Source organism: Lactuca sativa, chromosome 4, assembly GCF_002870075.4.
Source record: "Lactuca sativa cultivar Salinas chromosome 4, Lsat_Salinas_v11, whole genome shotgun sequence".
Taxonomy (NCBI): Eukaryota; Viridiplantae; Streptophyta; class Magnoliopsida; order Asterales; family Asteraceae; genus Lactuca; species Lactuca sativa.
The window spans coordinates 148,947,021-148,966,991 of NC_056626.2; the positions used below are offsets into that span (position 1 = coordinate 148,947,021).

At 35.4% G+C, this 19,971-nt stretch overlaps 1 long non-coding RNA gene across 1 annotated transcript; it reads left to right on the plus strand.

Moving 5' to 3' along the window:
* The first annotated feature begins 552 nt into the window (after positions 1 to 552).
* On the plus strand, positions 553 to 874 carry LOC128133876 (uncharacterized). Its single transcript, XR_008232183.1, has 2 exons — positions 553 to 703; positions 807 to 874. It is a non-coding gene; the product is annotated as an uncharacterized LOC128133876 (long non-coding RNA).
* The last annotated feature ends 19,097 nt before the right edge of the window (positions 875 to 19,971 follow it).

Sequence of the window (19,971 nt, forward strand, 5' to 3'; positions counted from 1 at the left end):
CTCTCGATCGGATCGAAGACCGCTCACTCTCTCCTTAGATCTCCATGTGAGTCTGATCCCCCCTCTCTGTAACAGCCTCGCTTCCTTCCAAAAATCGAAGACCATTCTCTCTCAATCGTCTCTTTATGGCGAAATTTAGACACAATAATCTCAACATAAAATTCGTAACTGAACTCCTCTTCACCTCTACCCTACTCCATCTACAACGACTCCTTAAATTTACAAACCCTAGTCCAGTTGCGCTTCTAGTTAAATCAGGTACCTATCTATCTGCTTTCTGAATTCTCCTGGATTGGAAATTTCTTGATACTTCGCTAGTTTTTAAAAAAACAAAAATCAGTTTTTCTCGCAATAATCCGTTGGATTTTCCATTGGTGTTCCCGTTACTGGTTTCGATAACCTCTCTAATCTGTGAGGTTTGTGTTTGCTTTCTTGCCCTCCCTCTCTCTAAGAAGAAAACGCAGCCTGGTCGCCTTCAATCACCCAACGACATAGGTGAAACTCAAACTTCTCAGACCAAAAGAAATATTGTACGAAAGAAAAGTTGTCCATTAATGGAAGAAGTGCAGGGGGGTTGCTTATTGGTGCTGTTGTGAACATGAGACCTGATTTATTTAAGGCTACTGTAGCTGGAGTACCATTTGTAGATGTTGTGACTACAATGCTTGGTCCAACTATTCCTCTTACAACTGCAGAATGGGAGGTGATTTATATATAATATTTTTTTGTTTTGGAAACTCAAAGCAGGATGCTATGATAATATTAGTATGTTTCTTTCTAAATGTGAATGACTTGCTCTATTGCAGGAATGGGGTGATCCTCGGAAAGAAGAGTTCTACTTTTACATGAAATCATATTCACCAGTTGACAATGTGAGTGCCAATGTATCTTGTTTCAATTTAACTGACATAAATCCATCTGACAGATCATCAAATGAAAATGTTGAAGTTAATTACTGATGGGTGTCTATTTTGAATAGGTAAAAGCTTAGAATTATCCAGCCATAGTTGTTACTGCTGGAATAATGGTAGGTTGTCAAGAGTGATATTCAGGATGTGATTGATAAAGATGGTGAGGCATTCACTATGGTCACAAAAAAAGCTGGAAATGCAGGGACTGCTACTGTGAAGGGGTACGGTACAGGTGATATTCATCCCAATGTTTCTGGAAGCAAAGGTAGTAATTGGAATGGAGGGAGTAACAAAAGAGGAAGCTATAATAGTGTTAATAAGGGTAATAAAGGTTGGAATAACAGAAGTCATAGTGGGAATTGGAATAGGGGGAGTGTTAGTCAATGGAATCATCAAAAGAAACAGGAGTTTGTTGCTGCAAATAATAAATCTTTCATTGTAGATAAGCAGGGGCATAATGGGCAAGAGAGTGTGGATTCTAGGAAAAAAGAGGAAAAAGTGGAGAAGGGAAAGGATTTTAAGGGTAGCCAAATTATAAATCTTTCTATGAATAGGTGGGGGCAGATATTACTTCATAAATTATTGTTTTATATATATATATATATATATATATATATATATATATATATATATATATATATATATATATAATATTAATTAACAAGTTTGACTTGTCAACACGTGTAGAATGCAAATGATCCCACAAATACATTGTAGGTGAGGGTATAAAATGTTTAATTACCTTTTTACCCTTGAGGCTCGGGTTTAAATATTTACACAATGTTTTTACAGCTGTGAGAGGGTATGGTTTATCCTACCCGTCATCTTCAGCGGTCCGCGTCCGGTTTTTACTAAATACACCTAGCATGCTGAATCTTAACCAAGAATCATTCTTTTTTACTTCACAGACATCTGAACATTTCTATTTGTTATCAGAATTGTTACTTTGCTCTAAGAAATAATTGTCATAAACGGATTACTCTACCATACACAGGGGACAAATACCTGCTTCAAAAACAAAGCACAAAATGGATCACAGTTATGACAATGGCGCCTCCAAGGCTGGAAAAGGGTGCTGGGGTGTTAGATAAGCCAATAATAGAGAAAACAACTCCTGGAAGAGAGTCTGAGTTTGACTTGAGGTATTGTATCACTTTTAATGAAGTTTGAAATGCATATAGTAAAAGATTAGGTCGATTTACCTTTTTTTTTTTTTTGTTTTTTTAGGAAATCAAGGAAAATGGCACCACCATATAGAGTGATGCTACACAATGACAACTACAACAAGAGGGAATATGTTGTGCAAGTGTTGATGAAGGTTATACCTGGAATGATAGTTGACAATGCAGTTAATATCATGCTCTTGACCTGGACACCACTCTAAATTGTAACTTACTCTAAATTTTATATGTAAATTTTATTTTATCTTTTGAAGGGAAATTTACTGAATATTGATTGGTTGATGCAGTTAACTAGAATTGGTCGAGATGCAGTTTTATATGTTGAGTCGCTCATTGAGTCAATCATGGGAGGATTGGAAGGGCTAATCAACATTCTTGATTCTGAAGGAGGTTTTGGCTCTTTGGAGACACATGTTCTTACTATTTTATCAATTTCCTTAAAAAGTTACCAAATTCATGTATTAAATTTGATAAAGCTAACTTAATTGCTTTTTTTAAATCCTAGCTTCTACCAGAAGTCAGCTGAAACTACAAATGGCTTTTGATGGGCAGGAAAGATATATGAAGGTATGGTCTATATTGTAATTCATATTCTATAACTTTTATTATGTAATCTCTTAAGTCTTAATACCCATTATTCCTTATGCATGTAGAGATCTTGGGAGCTAAGTGATAAAGTTGATCTTCACTTTGTCTACAAAGATGTTGAAGGAGTATCAACTCAATGGGATGATATTCAAAGAAAACTCAGGAACTTACCTCCCAAACCCTCTGCCTTCAAACCCGATCCTTTCACTCCTGCAGAAGACGAAGATTCCAAACCTAAAACCAAATCTCGGATCGATAACAAGACAGAAGAACTCAAAGATTTAGAAGATGATCTTGATGATAGTTGTTTCCTCGAAGAATACAAGTACCTTCAACTCCCTTAATCCTAATATCATTTTATGAGGGTATTAAATTTCATGTGATATTTTCATGGTTTCATTTTCTTTTGTGTTCTTGAAGCAGAAAGAGGTTAGCAGAGATGAAGCAAACAATGGAAGTTTGAACTCGGAAAGTTCGGGCAGCATCTATGGTGGCCCGGGCAGCATCTATTTCAATATTGATTGTGTGAAAGTCATCTACTAAAGCAAGGTTGGTGTAAGAGTTAATGATGAGAACATTGTTCCAAGACCTTCAGTGAGTTATGATGATGTCCCTTAATATCAATGTAGTATTAGGTTATATAGTTACCGATGATTATTTGTATTTGACATTTTATGCAATGAATTATCTTACTTATTTATTGTATTTTATTTTGTATCTTGTATGACATTAATTTTTGTGCAATGGATTGTATTTTTTGTATATGGTGTTTTATTTCTATTATGAGAAATTAAATGCAAATTTAATTTAAAAATTAATAAATATATAAATTTATTTTTTTAAACATTTAAATTTACGATACGCAAAAATGTGTGTCATCTTCATTTATGACATGGCCTTTCTTGACAGGGGCTTTCTTGATACGCATTGCGTGTCATTAACACGCGCGTCGTAAGGTTACGACACGCGAACACGTGTCGTCTTCTTTTATGACAGGGCCTTCCTTGATACGCATTGCGTGTCGTAAACGCGCGTCGTAATTGCGCGTGGTAAATGAGCGTCGTAAAAGCGCATCATCTATAGACGACGCGCAAAAGCGCGTCGTCTCTTTTTATGACAGGGCCTTCCTTGACGCGCATTTGCGCGCCGTCTGAGCCTTTTACGACGCGCAATGAGCGTCGTAAAATGCTGTTTTTCTAGTAGTGAAAATAGGTGTTACAACGTAAAACGTAAAAAATATATAAAAGACAAAAAACTAACTTTATCAAGTGTCGTTGTCTTGTTCCGTTTTCTTCGAATATATTTTCTTCAGATATTGCAAAACGAGAGTCTAAAAATGGGGAAAATGTTTTTTTTATCTTAAATTGGAGGACCAGAACGAGACACAAATCGTTAACTAATTCCATAACCTATCTTGACCATCTTTAGCCCATTATCATAAAACATCGTTGTTTTGATGTTATAGTTGATAGCATGGCCTATTTGTATATGTCATATACGAAAAAAGATGACTATTTTAAAGATTTGGTCGGTTTTTTTATTGAATTTTGAAAAGTGGTTAAAGGATTCGATGTTTTTGTCTTTATTTTTGTAATTTTTATTGTTATCACTGATAGCATTTTCTATTCATATGATCATCTATTGTTTTTGGTGTTATCGTTGATAGCATGTCCTATTTGTATATGTCATATACGAAAAAGATGACTATTTTGAAGATTTGGTCGGTTTTTTTATTGATTTTTGAAAAGTGGTTAATGGATTAGATGTTTTTGTCTTTTTTTTTTTTTTTTGTTCGTAAAATTATTTTATTTTAGTATATGTAATACCAAGGAGTAGATGACCGTAAAAAACAAGGGTGAAAGAGCAAATTGGTATGTGTGTTGTTGATTATGTGAAAAAATAAGTTACCCATTCACCATTCATATAAGCTTATAGGTTTAAAATAGTGCATAAAAGAATAAATTGATTTCAGCTTATAATAAACAGCTTTAAATAAATTATATTCAATTTAAATTAAGCTAAAAAGTAAAAAGTAGTTTATTTAAATTAAAACTATTTTTTACTTTATTACATTTGAGCATTTAAAATATTTACTATCGTTACAATTCATTATCATTATACACTAATAATAACATTCAATAAAAAAATCCATACACCCTTAAGACCAGGATAATGAGGCTCTCATAATCTCATTAGCTATTGATTTTGATTTTGTTTAAAATTCAAGATTAATTTTACTTTTAACCAAGGTGATGCATTAAATGATTAGATGAAGATATCATAAATAAAATAATATTATTTATATAAATAAATAGCCAGTTTATTCGTGTATTAGCTTAGAGTATATATATATATATATATATATATATATATATATATATATATATAACAAAAAGAATCCATTTTAAGCCATAATGATACGAAAAAACGATGTAGAACAGAAAATTATACTTTACGAAATAAAAGTAACGGACACGAAAAAAAGGAGTAGCAGTAGAGGAGTGAGGACTTATCCAGTAGAAAAAGTACACCAAACTACGGAGTCTATCAACTCACTGTTCTATTATTCTGTACCTGACACGTGGCTAAGTCAAGACCCCTGATTAGTTCCGCGTGTGCCCAACGCATGTCAAGTTGACTAGTTAGCGACCCAAAACAAAACAAGCCCAAATGCATATACCCCGCCCACTAGTCATTCTACTCTTCTTTTAATTTATAGGAAAAAGGTTAATTACACTTTTTGTCCCTACAATTTTTACTTTTGAGAAATTACATCTTTTGTGACTGTATTTTTTATTAACAAAATTATATATTTGGTTTATGTGTTAGGAAAAAAAATTACTCGCAAATTTGCTTAAGGAATTCTAGATATAGAGGGTTCTTTTAATATTTGAAACGAATATGTGATGATCTTTTGGTTAAAGATGTTAACTTTTTTAGTTAAGTATCATGTATTTATCTTTGTATCTTATGGACCATTTATGTAATTTATTTCTACGACAATAACCATTAATATAATTTTGTTTATTATTTATTATTGTTTTTATTTTATCTATCTATATTTTTATGATTTTTTTTTAGTTAATGGAATATATTGTTTAATATTTTATATATTTTTTAGTGTTCTGTTCGAATAATTTTTTTAGTTCTTTTAAACTTTTTTTTCGAACGTATTTCTTTTAGTGTTTTCTAGCATTTTGTTTGTTTGTATTTTTTTAAGATTTCATGACAACTAGAGGGGAATTAGTTGCGCCTTTGGCGCCGTGTTTTTTTTCTTCGTTTCATTGCAATAAATTAAAGTTAGGTTAGCTGCATCATTCACGGCTGGATTGGAATCACAAAATGATTTAAGTTTCTGAAAGATGAAAATTATAGACAATGAGTGAGTGGATTAGATTTTTGATTAGAAAAAGACTTTAAAAAAAATCATACCAATAGCTTGTTTTCTTGTTCTCGAGACACCTGCAAGTGATTGCAATTCATTAGCATCTAAGTTTTCTTTCGCATCAATCATGCAATAAGCTAAAGCCTTAACAACCAACTCTATGTCAAAGTTAACAAAATTATGAAAATTACTAATAGCATCCTAACAGTCAATCAAATGACACATATAAGGAAAGAATTCGGTAAGCAAACCTTTAACTTTCTCTTCTCCAAGTCAAAATTTGACCTTAATCTTCAAATTTTCAGTTGTGCCCCTGCCCCAATTCAAATTATAAGTCACACCTGTAGTCATATCAGGGTTAGGAAGCAAAGTAAACGAACCCATGAAGAGTCAACTTGGCTTCGTCATCTGCATTCCTCTTTCATTACAAATGGAATGAATGTATCTAATATAGCAGAAAATAACATCCTACTTTATCATGGATAAATGTACCTGGACCAACCCATGAAGAGTCAACTTGGCTTCGTCATCTGCATAAATTTCCAAATGACATTAAAATTAAAACTTGTAATGAGGTGAAATTCACCTAAAGCATCCACAATCTAATCCTTAAAATTAAACAAAAAACATAATAACAGAATGACCTTCAATGATAGGTTAAAGCAGTTAAAATAAAACCTTGTAAAGAGGGAACAACTCGCTGAATCTCTCTGAATAGAAATAAGCTGAATGTTAACACAAAATGAATACATGTCCTAAACTCAAGCAATTACTTTTTTTTTTCTATATTTCCAGAAGAAAAAAATTGATCTTTTCTTGGCATCCTAGTTCAAGCATTTCATCGAGCAGTTGGGGTACGTAGTGAGACTCTATTTCAAATGTCAATATGAAGTGGTTGGGGGTATAACTGAAGGTTGTTCTTGGGTTATGATGGAGGCAAGTGATCAAATTCCCTCCAGGAACAAAGATAAAAGAATATAAAAAAAAGTCAAAAAAGTTACCAAGACCAGGAAAAACAAAAGCCCGTTTGCAGATTATATATTTTTTTGATACCCTCTCAAATGACTCATTAAATACCTAAAAATGACGACAATCACAACTATAGACAAAGCCGATGAAACTATTAAAAAAACACGATAAAAATCATGAACGATTACAACTGCTTTGAAATCAAAAATCAAAAAATTTGTGCTGTCAGACGACATCATCAGGCAAGAGAATTTGACAAAGTCTATCTCATACTTGTGATCCTTTTGAAACTGAATCCATTGTTGCTTGAGCAGAACTTCATAGAATTGAAACTTGAAAAATGAAATAAATGATTAAAAATATAGAGAAAACTACTTACCTGATAAAAATCTATAAATCCAAGGTATTCAAGATTTTCATGGAACTGAAACATGATAAACGAAATGAAATGATAAAAAAGATGAAAAAAAACTACTTATCTAGTAAATCCTGATGGCATCCAGGGCACTAAAACAACAAAATTTACCCTAATAGAAAAAGAAGACAGTCGATTTTTAGACTGAAAAATAAAGAAAAAGGCTAAACATCCTGAAACGAAATAGGAAAAGCTAATTTGGTGTAGAAATTGTGAAATTAGAATGAGAATTTAGAGAAAACTTGTTGTAAGATGAAGAAGTTTTGAGTTGGTGAAGAGTAGAGATAGTCGAAGCATTTCCGGAGGAAATCTGAACGACTACATCTGGGAAAAAATAGGATTCAAACCTAATACACGAGATGAAATTGGGAGTGGTGGAAGAAAGAGGAGCATCATAAAGGAATCTAGATTATTCCAATGAATAGATAACCGCGTTTATCTGTTTGTTTTTCATTATCTTTTACTAAATTTTAGGATCTCAGAATATATATATATATATATATATATATATATATATATATATATATATATATATATCCTGTTTGCTTTGTTTTGAACCCTCAGATACGTAATGAATAAAAGTGCAGAGCACAAATTCTCAATTAGATCTTTTATGTTATCAGAGCGTGTGATCTGGTAGGTCATAGGTTAATGAAGATCATGACAGGGGAGAAAGGAGACGGAAGCAAGAAGGATGGAGATGTCATTGATGCCAATTCACCCTTCTATATCCACCCGTCTGACTACCCGAAACAGATGCAGGTTAACAACATATTGAATGACAATAATTTCAGTGAATGGAAGCAGGAGATGACTAATTTTCTATTTGCAAAGAATAAGATAGGACTGGTCGATGGATCAGTCAAGAAGCCGGAATCAACAGCACCTACATACATGGCTTGGATGCGAGCCGATGCCATGGTGAAGGGAGGGATGACAACAACCATGGAGAAAGACATTCGAACCAGTGTTAGATATGCAAATACTTCAACCGAAATCTGGAAGGACCTTGAAGAAAGATTCGAGAAGGAGGGAGCACCACGTGCCTATGAACTGAAACAGTCATTAAATGCCACCAGACAAGATGGATCTTCTGTCTCTTCTTATTACACGAAACTAAAGGCTGTGTGGGATGAACTGCAACTTGTTCTTCCCATGCCCCGTTGCACGTGTGACAAATGTGACTGTGAATTAGGAAAAAGGTTGAGTGAACTTAAAGAAAAGGAGAAGATCTATGAGTTTCTCATGGGAATCGATGATGATTTTTCTATCATCCATACACAAATACTTGCCATGAAGCCAGCTCCGTCCTTGGGGGCAATATACCATCTAGTGGCTGAAGATGAGCAACAACGAGCAATTTCTGGAGGATCAAGAAGAGTTGGTGGTGAAGCAACGGCTTTTCAAGTGAATTTAATGGGGAAGAAAAACACACGAGGGCAAGGAACTCAATCAGCTAGCAAGCCCATTCCAAAGACATTCAAGCAAAGTAATGACAAGGCAGAAAAATGCACCTTTTGTGGGAAAGAAGGTCATAATAAGGATGGGTGTTTCAAGAAGATAGTGTGACATCCCCAATTTCTCGACCAGAAAAGACCGATTTGTTTATGCTTTGTTTTATAAAATCAGAGTAATCTTTTAAAGAAAAGAGTTGCGGAATTTGTTCCCAAAATAAAATATGATAAAATTTATCAAAGCATTTCCTTAAAGAAATGTATTTTCATTATATAACAAAATCTTGGGATGTCATGTTCAATACAGACCAAAAGCATAAACAGAACAAAATAGACCTTACAACAGTTATTCATAACTACTGGCCTATAATCCAAAATCTCTCGTCAAGTCCACCAACTTATACTCTTGTGCCATTACCTGTAATGCAAAGAAAACTGAGTGGGTCAGGCTTGGGAGCCTGGTGAGCATATAGGGTTTTCAACCCACAATAATATAATTATTATATCCAACCATCAAACAATCAACTCAATTACCCATCCCTATTATCTTTCTTAGGATTTTACCCTAGGAATTCAACTACCCGTCATTCATTCATTCCTAAGGATTGACCTAAGGAATTAGCACAAACTTCCATTGCTACATAAGGCGCATCTGCCAACATTATCCTTTAAGCGCCTCTGCCAGGATTACGTCATACACTATGAGGCGCGACTGCCAGGTTTATGACATTCTCTTTTAGGCGCATCTGCCGACATTATCTTATAAGCGCATCTGCTATTGTTATGACAATCTCTATTTGGCGCATCTGCCAAGATCACGACATTCACTACTTGGTACATCTACCGATATTATTTTCAAGCGCATCTGCTAGCATTATGGCATGCTCTTTTAGGTTCATCTACCAATACTATACTTAAGTGCATCTACTAGTATTATGTCACTCTCTCTTTGGTGCATCTACCAATACTATGCTTGAGCGCATCTGCTAGCATTATGGCATTCTCTAATTGGTGCATCTACCAATATCATTATTAATCATCTTTCATACCTCATCATTTTATCACATACCAACTATCTCATCTACCCATGTTCTACCCAACATATTTGTAGATATAAAAGACATATACAGTTTAACTCATTTAAAAACTATATAAAACATTCATTCCATACTCATCTCAAATAAACAACAATATATAAACACATAGCACGTGTTTTATAACAAATACTTCATATTTATGTGTTGGAAGAAAGTAACCACACACTCTCCGAAACATATACTTAATACATTCAAACAATACTTGTATCATACCCGTGTTTATGAAAGGGACTATACACCCACACATATAAACAACTTTATATTATACACATAGCACGTATTTTAAAGAAAATACTTAATATTTATGTGTTAGAAGAAAGTAACTACACACTCACTCGTATAAATAGCAATATACTTAATACACTCAAACCATACTTGGATTATTATTGTGTTTGTGAAAGGTAGTATACACTCACTTGATCAGAAGATGATCAGACAGCACTACGATTTGCAGAAGTAGTAATCCTCAGCAGATCTGGAAGATCTCCTCAAAAATCGAACTTCTCGCGGGCAGAGCTTCGGCTCGGGAACCGCACTTCTCGGGATCTTCGGGATCTCGGGACTTGCCTCGGGGCTAGAGTATGATACCGGGGCTTCGGGATATTTCTGGCACGCAAAACGATGCAAAACGGGAGAGAGAAGAGAGAAAATGAGCAAAAGACTCGGCTGCCTTCAGATCCTATTTATAGGAGGCTGGAGCCTCGGAGTACGCGGGGCATAATGGTCCGAATACGTCACTGCTTACGTATCCGAAGACTCCAGTGCGAGTGTCGACATCCATCGGAGTACGCGGGGCGTACTTCGGATCAGACCGGTGACTACTCTTCGGATAAGGCTTTCCGAATTTCCATTTAAAAATAAATACAAATTATTTAATAAACTTTGGAAATTCATATCTTCTTCATACGAACTCCGTTTTCGACGTTCTTTATATCCACGGAAAGGTGAGACTACGCTCTACAACTTTCGTTTAGACTCCGTCGGCTAATTTTGACTTTTATTTTTATTATTTATTTTTAATAGGTCGGGACAGAAAATTTCGTTATAAATTCATAACTTCTTCATCCGACGTCCGATCTTGCCTAACTTTTCGGCGTTTCGCTACTAACAACGATATCTTCGATTCTCGTTTAGATCGCTAAGGCCAAATATCACTCTAACGTGAATTCACTTTTTACGTTATTCAGCGTTGTGCCGGTTCTGTCGCGAAACTTCAACAAGTCATAACTTCTTCGTTATAACTCGGATTTTGGCGTTCTTTATATGCACAGAAACCTTGTGACATATACTACAACTTGGTTAAGATTAACTCTTCTAAATAATCTTCTATCAAAAAGTCATTTTTGATGCCTATCGTCTCTAAGTTGACTAGCCCTGATCTACGGGCGTTACAATTAAAGTGGGTTAGATCTGATACCACATCGGCTGGGAAGGAGAACTAAGTATTCCTTATAAGGGGTGTGGATACCTTCCCTAACACAACGTGTTTTAAAGCCGTGAGGGCAGCAGATCCCATAAGAACTCTGTAGTTAAGCGTGCTCGGGCGGGAGTAGTACCAGGATGGGTGACCCCCTGGGAAGTCCTCGTGCCAAGTGGCCCAAAGCGGACAATATTGTGATACGTGCCAGAGGGGGATGTTACAAATGGTATCAGAGCTAGGGCACGGGTCGATGTGTTCGACGGGGACGTCGAACCCTATAATGGGGGGTGAAAGTGGGTTAGATCTGATCCCACATCGGCTGGGAAGGAGAACTAAGCATTCCTTATAAGGGGTGTGGATACCTTCCCTAACACAACGCGTTTTAAAGTCGTGAGGGCAGCAGATCCCATAAGAACTCTACAGTTAAGTGTGCTCGGGCGGGAGTAGTACTAGGATGGGTGACCCTTTGGGAAGTCCTCGTGCCGAGTGACCCAAAGCGGACAATATTGTGATACGTGCCAGAGGGGGATGTTACAGATAGGGTATCCGGACTGGTGGCACGGGAAGAAGGATAAACCCAAGGACTGGTGGCCCGGGAAGAAGGATAAACCCAAGCCGAAGGCTAGTCCCATACCAGGGTTAATCGATGAGCAATATCATCTCTTTGTGGAACACTTCAAGGAGGAGTCATTTAATGAGACAATTCCGAAGGCTAACTTGGCAGGTAGAGAAAATCCTTATGATGGATGGGTCGTTGACTCGGGTGCTACCGATCACATCACCCATAGAAGTGATCTTCTTGATAACAAAATCACATACACTAAGGAGGCACCCATCATCATTCCTAACGGTGACAAAATACCTGTTATGGGGGAGGGTGAACATACCCTTCCAGGAGGACTTAAGATTAATGGAGTCCTGCATGTTCCGAATTTCAATTATAATTTATTATCTGTGAATAAGCTTGCCAAGAACTTACATTGTGCTATAACCTTCTTTCCTGATTTCTTTGTGATGCAGAAGTTAGTAACGAGGGACTTGATTGGTGCGGGTAATTGCAGTGGAGGACTATATCGAATGGGGGCGATGGAGAAGAAAGCTTTCGTTAGTACCTTTGAGGTTTGACACAAGAGGCTAGTTCATCCATCACCCAAGAAGATTTCTAGTTTAGGGTTTGTTAAAAATGTTTCTAAAAATGCTCAAGCTGAAGTGTGTGATGCTTGTTTTAAGGCTAAACACACAAGGCTTCCTTTTCTCATTAGTGAAAGAAAGACTACAAATTGTTTTGATCTTATACATTGTGAGGTGTGGGGAAAGTATAGAAACCCATCTTTTTCAAAGGCTTATTATTTTTTGACCATAGTAGATGATTTTAGTCGATCCGTATGGACATTCCTTCTCAGACATAAGCATGAGGCTAACACACACCTCATAAATTTCCATAAGATGGTTAAAACGCAGTTTGGGAAGGAGATCAAATGAATAAGGTGTGACAACGGAGGAGAATTTGTCTCTCATAAAATGCATAGCTTTTATGCACAAGAGGGAATTGTCTTGGAGACTTCTTGTCCGTATACACCCCAAAAAAATGGGGTGGTTGAACGCAAGCATAGACATTTGCTTGAGACGGCACGGGCCCTTCATTTCCAGGGAAATCTTCCCAAGGCTTTTTGGGGAGAATGTATTTTGACCGCTACTTACGTGATCAACATGCTTCCCTCGAAGGTGCTCAATGGGGTCACTCCCTATGAAGTTCTTTTTAATCAATCGCCCATTTATGATCACATGAGAGTATTTGGATGTTTGGCCTACTACCGAAGCACAGAAACCGGTGGAGACAAGTTTGAGCTGCGAGGTAGACCAGACATCTTCATTGGTTACCCACAGGGGACGAAGGGCTACAAAATTTATGACTTGGAGTACAGAAGGTTAGTAGTCTCAAGAGATGTAAGATTTCTAGAACATGAATTTCCAATGAAACGAATACAAGAAAGTAAGGAGACAAATGAAAAAGATGAAGACCTCTTTGTCTTCACTAATAAGGAGGTCACCACGACTCCGGTTCAGCGTCCTTTCATCGTCGACATCCACATCCACGATGTAGCCCAAGATCATCACGATACTCTCGAACTAGATAATACTACCATGGATGAAAACAGCGAAATCGTGGAGAGTGACAATCACGAGAACCAAGAAATCAACAACACTGACAGCAACAGAGAGACCAGAACTCGATCTCAGCCAGTTCGCTTCAAAGATTATGGCGTACAACTGCCTCCTTCGATAAGTCATCCGCAACCCGGTGCCAATCGAGTCGCCTCCACGGTACATCCTCTCACTAATTATGTCTCATATGATAAATTTTCCAATGCTCACAAGTCCTTTTTAGCTGCCATCGCCACCCACGATGAGCCAAAGTTCTTTCATCAGGCTATTAAAAATGACCGATGGAAAGAAGCCATGCAAAAAGGAGATTCAAGCTCTTGAACAAAATAACACTTGGGAACTTACATCATTGCCCTCCGGAAAAAGAGCTATAGATTCCAAGTGGGTCTATAAGATAAAGTACAAGCCAAATGGAGACATAGAACGCTACAAGGCCCGTCTTGTTGCTAAGGGTTACACCCAAATGGAAGGTGTGGATTTTCATGACACCTTTGCACCGGTGGCTAAGCTTGTAACCATGCGTGTTCTACTCGCTATAGCTGTCAAACGTGACTGGATCATACACCAGTTAGATGTTAACAACGCCTTTTTACATGGAGATTTAGACGAAGACATTTACATGAAGATACCGCAGGGCTTTAGAAAAGACAACGAAACACGGGTCTGTAAGCTCAAAAAGTCTTTGTATGGGTTAAAGCAAGCCTCGAGAAATTGGTATCAAAAATTTACTACAACCCTCCAAAGTCTAGAATTTCGACAATCTCAAGCTGATCATTCACTATTCGTTCATAAGCATGGCGACACCTTTGTGGCAGCCCTTATTTATGTGGATGATGTAATAATTGTTGGTAGCAACAAGAAAAAGATAGAGCATACCAAATCTAGACTTGATGCGAGTTTTAGTATCAAGGATCTCGAAACCTTGAAATATTTTTTGGGCATAGAAGTGGCTCGTACAAACGAAGGTTTGGTTCTTAGTCAACGAAAGTACACCATTGATGTCCTAGAAGATTCGGGTTTTCTTGGATGTCGACCCAGCAGGTTTCCAATGGAACAAAATTTAAAATTAAATAAAGGAGAAGATGAAGATCGGGTCGATGCTAGTATGTATAGACGTCTCGTTGGGAGACTCTTATATCTTCAAGCAACTAGACCTGACATTACTTATTCCGTGAATGTTCTTAGCCAATTTGTTTTGGACCCTAGACAAAGTCATTGGAACGCTTCTATGCGAGTACTTCGTTATCTCAAAACTACTTTGGGACAAGGTGTGTTGTTACCAAAGACCGAGGATGTTGAGTTGATAGCATATAGCGATTTGGATTGGTTGGGTTATCCCTTTTCACGAAGGTCATGGACGGGGTACATATTGCTCTTGGGAGGTGCACCGATTTCATGGAAATCCAAGAAACAATCAGTTGTTTCTCGATCCTCAGCTGAAGCCGAGTATCGTGCAATGGCTACTACTGTGAGTGAAATTCTTTGGACCCGTTGGTTGTTGGCAAAATTTGATGTTGATTGCCATACACCAACACCTCTTTTGTGTGATAATGAATCCACCCGCAACATTGCTCACAATCTGGTGTTTCATGAGTGCACCAAGCATGTCGAAATGGATTGCTATTTCGTACGAGAACATGTTTTGTCTAAGGAGATTGTTCCTGTCAAGATAAGCACTCAAGATCAATTGGCTGACTTGCTCGCTAAGCCACTTGGTTCAGATCGTTTGAAGTCGCTGTCGGACAAGCTGGACATTCAGAATCTTCATGCTCCAGCTTGAGGGGGAGTAAAGGAATCTAGATTATTCCAATGAATAGTTAATCACAGATGTTTCGCATTTATCTGTTTGTTTTTCATTATCTTTTTACTGAATTTTAGGATCTCAGAATATATATATATATATATATATATATATATATATATATATATATATATATATATATATATATATATATATATATATATATCCTGTTTGCTTTGTTTTGAACCCTCAGATATGTAATGAATAAAAGTGCAGAACACAAATTCTCAGTTAGATCTTTTAGGAAATCACAAGACATGGAAGGCTTTCCTATGAAATTGAGAGCAAATTGAGATAAGAAGAGAGAGGCGAAGTCGAAGGCGATGGAGAGGAAGCGATAAAAGGCTAAAGTCGTAAAAGTATTATGGTGTATTTCTTTAAGACGGTGAAACTTAAAAAAAACATCCCATGACAAAAGTAGGAAGTGAAGGAAAATAAATGGTATAAATGAGAAATCACAAATTTTCCTGTTCATCGTCTTTTTAAGGATTAATAGTATATATATATTATATCATAATTGGTAACATAATTCACTTGCAATTATGTTTTCTTTTCCTTTTTATTCTTTTCAATATAAATAATTTTAATTTATATAAAGTTATATAATTATTATTTTTTTAATTCAAATATCTATCTATCTATATAACATAGATAACGTTATTTAATTATTATTTTTGTATTGAGCTTTATAAACATTTTCTAAAAAAGTATAAAGTTGTTCGTAAAACATGAATAAGATTAATATATGTTAGTTATAAAATTGTTTATTTTAATAGAATTAATATTAGTATTTACTAACCGGAATCTAAAAAGGGTGTCAAATTATATATCAACTAATTGGAATCCGTTTAATTCGAAAACGAATAAAACTTAGAAAAAAAAACTTGAAAACATTACATTTAAGTCCGCCTATATTATTTCTCTCCGTTTACCAACCACTTATTTTAGGGATCTTTTTCCATTTTTATTACTTGTTTTAGAAATATTGTTCATTTTCAAATTATAAGGATTCTAATTAGTCTATGTATAATTTGATACTCATTCCATATTCCAATTAGTCTATATATTAAGCCTATTAAAATAAATGATTTTATATCTAACTTATATTAATCATATTTATGTTTAACAAACATCTTTACACATTTTTTTTACAAAAAAAGATGTCATAGAATGTTTTACAAAAATACTAATTATATAACCTTATATTATATAGTTAAATATTTAAATAAAAATAATTATATTTCTTATATGTATTAAAAGAAGAAAAGAAGAAAAATATTATAAATGAATCATGTTACATAATATTATTAAACCGACAAATAAATCTTTAAAAAATAAAAAAAAATAAAACTTCAAAAAAATATTGAAAATGTATTTGAACAAACGGTCAAAAGAACTAGAAAAAATTATTCTAGCAAAATATCAAAAAATGTAAGTTGATCTAATACAAATTGCCATGCTCAAGGAATTTTGGACTAGATATTTTTTTACTAGTGTTTATATTTTTTTAACAATAAATTGCTATATTGCGTCGATTTCATGCCAAGTTGGTTTGATACAACTTGTCACACTCAAGGCATATGAGTCTTCAGATCTAATATATGTCTTGACATATATAATCGATCCTATAGAAGAAGCATATGAGACTCGATTCATTTTCTCTAACTCAACGGTAGGACTAGGAAATTAACATTGCTCAATGTCATGTCGTGCACTATTTAGCACAAAATCTTTTCGAGTTTTGCATGTCGATTTTCCTCAAGATTGTATGTAATTCGGTTGGATCACTAAAATTTATCTTCATAGATCCTTACATTTTGTATGTGTATTGCTTCTCCCATGTCTTTCATAGGTAAACAATTCCCAAAGCAAGCCAAACTTTTATACTTGCTAAGTTTGAACATTGTTTCTTATGAATTATATATTATACATATATAGTACAAGGATTACAACAATGCACTATGATGCACATCTAAATTTTGTTCCTTGATGATCCTGATGTGATGAAGATGTTTAAGGTTCAATGCTAACATAACAACACAAAAAGTGAGTTGTCCAACGAGATTGCTCATAGGAGAACGCTTTGATGATAAAATTAGTACATGAGAGAGTTTTGATCATATCAATGTAGGTTTTAATTAGTGTTAACATACCTTTGTTGACCTGGCCCTTAAACCCCACAATAAATCTGAAAATATTTATTTTAGGAACTTGACACATCTATCTCAGAAGACCTAAAATTTCATGAACTAAAACATTGTAGAGGTTTCTATACAAATTATTGAACTTTCAGCTGCATTTGGAACTAATACATTTGCTAGTGCTACATTTCATAACTTGTTAGGATTGAATACCCCAATTTAGCTCCGAAATAATTTTGAGCGAAATAGTTTTATGTAAGTTCATGTTTTCAATAGATGTTATGTAAAACCCCAAGTGCTAGAACAAGTTCTTTATTTTTCTACAAAAATAAAGATTTAATGGCCAAAAATTCAAAATAAATACTTATAGGTGAGATAAAAATCTGAAAAATTATAGAACTGATTTACATACGAAAAAAGGATGCCACCTAAATTTTTATACAATTTGATCACTGTTTGGTATTTTATTCAAAATTTTCATTGAATTAGACCATGAATTTACAAAACTAGGTCTTAATACTCAAATACACAAACCAATAATTTTCCCAGATTTGGGAACATTATTAGAACGTGTACAAATTAATTTGAGAATTTGTACAACTTTTTACTATTTATTTCTAATTTTTCATATTATTTAGGCTTAAATTACAAATAAATATCAAATGGCCTTCAAAAACTACTATAAAAATTATGGACAATCATACCCTATGTTAGAACCAAAAAATATATTTGTGTAATTTTTGGAGTTCATCTTCATGCCTTTGTGTGTTTTTGAACACAAGGCACCGTGAATCCAATATTTACCGATAATGAACCGAACGAACTTTGTGCACTTTGTAACATCACTAGTTGGCTAAGTAGTCCCTAGATTATGGATAGTGATTAATGACTTACTAGAAACTTATTGTTCCATAGGATGCTAGCAGGGATCAAACCCGACGACCTCAAACCACGACACACGAACCATGAACTTTCCCTTGTGAGTATTCACAACCCCTTTATACTATTTTCATGTTTTGGGGTGGAAAGCATGCTACTGTTTTATGAGCTATCCATAATATTTTATGAACTTGTGGGAATTTGTTTTATGAACTTGCTGAACTCTATTTTTTGAACTTGTTGAGCCTTGTTTCATAAACTTAACGAACTTGGAACGATATTGTTTTATGAACATAATGAACTTGGAGCAATACTCTTTTATGAACTTATGCTATGAACTCTTGATATGAACTTTGTGATATGAATCTGTTATGAACTTTGTATGTTAAGTGCCTGAGAACCGAACTACAACCTATTAACTCGTATTTCGAGCTGACAATCTTATGGATAACATTATTTGGGGTAGATAACCCCCACTCACCCATAACCGTGAGTGCATATTTCCGTGAACTAACATCATGGGAACCATGGACGTGATGGAATAAAGCAAGAATGGTCGTTAGGCTTGGTTGTGAACGGAGTGCTTTGACATTCAACACTTATTTTGAGTTGGAACTTTTGTTGAACAGATATATATTTTCTTATTGAAATGATGTACCTTTATAAACCTGTGAACTCACCAACTATTTTATATTTGACCCTCGTTTTTGCATGCTTTTTAAGGAAACGGTCAGTGAGCCAGTTTAAGAAGCCACAATGATTTACATTTATTGCTCTTGTTATTTACTAGATTATGTAATATGGAACTAAAATGTAATATTGTTTCAAATATGATGTAAACATAAAATGCCCAATGATTATGTTTGATAATCCTATTAACCTTATGTTATGAGACCTTAGCCTGTCACCCTTTGTGTTTCCACTTTAACGGGGTGTGACATATGTTGGGCGTACTTGTAGCACCCCGGTTTTCAAGTAATTTCAAATTCATCCCTTGGGTTTTAATTATGTCATTTTGGTCCTTGAAATTGGTTGGAATTAGCCCTAATAAGCCCTAGTGGCAAATTGGTAATTTCTTGGGAGCTTGAGTTTTACGTTGGGCGTACATGTGGGTATGCTAAGTGTATTAGGGCACACCTTAGTACACTGAGCGTACACATATGTACGATGGGCGTACACATATATACGCTAGGCGTACGTGTGACTAGGTCTTAGAGGACTCGAGATGATTCTTGAGGAAAGTATGGATAGGTGTGTAAGGTAGTATTAGGGCTGTACTACTGGAAGCACATGATCCGTACTCGATTCAAGGAAGATTTCAGGGATTCTAAGGACTAGTCAGGGAAGATAGCATGGTTGGATACCACGGTTCGAGGCAGTAGCTCGGTATCGGTCGATCTTTTGGCTTTGGTTGCTCAGGCGAGGATGGGTTATGTGTTTGTTCAGGCCCATGTGGAGATATTGTTGTGGGTTGAGTGGTTCAGACCCATATGAGTATGTTGGTTGGAAGTCTCGAGGGTTTTGTTAAAGGTCGTACCTCGGGCCTCGACATACGAGAAAGAAG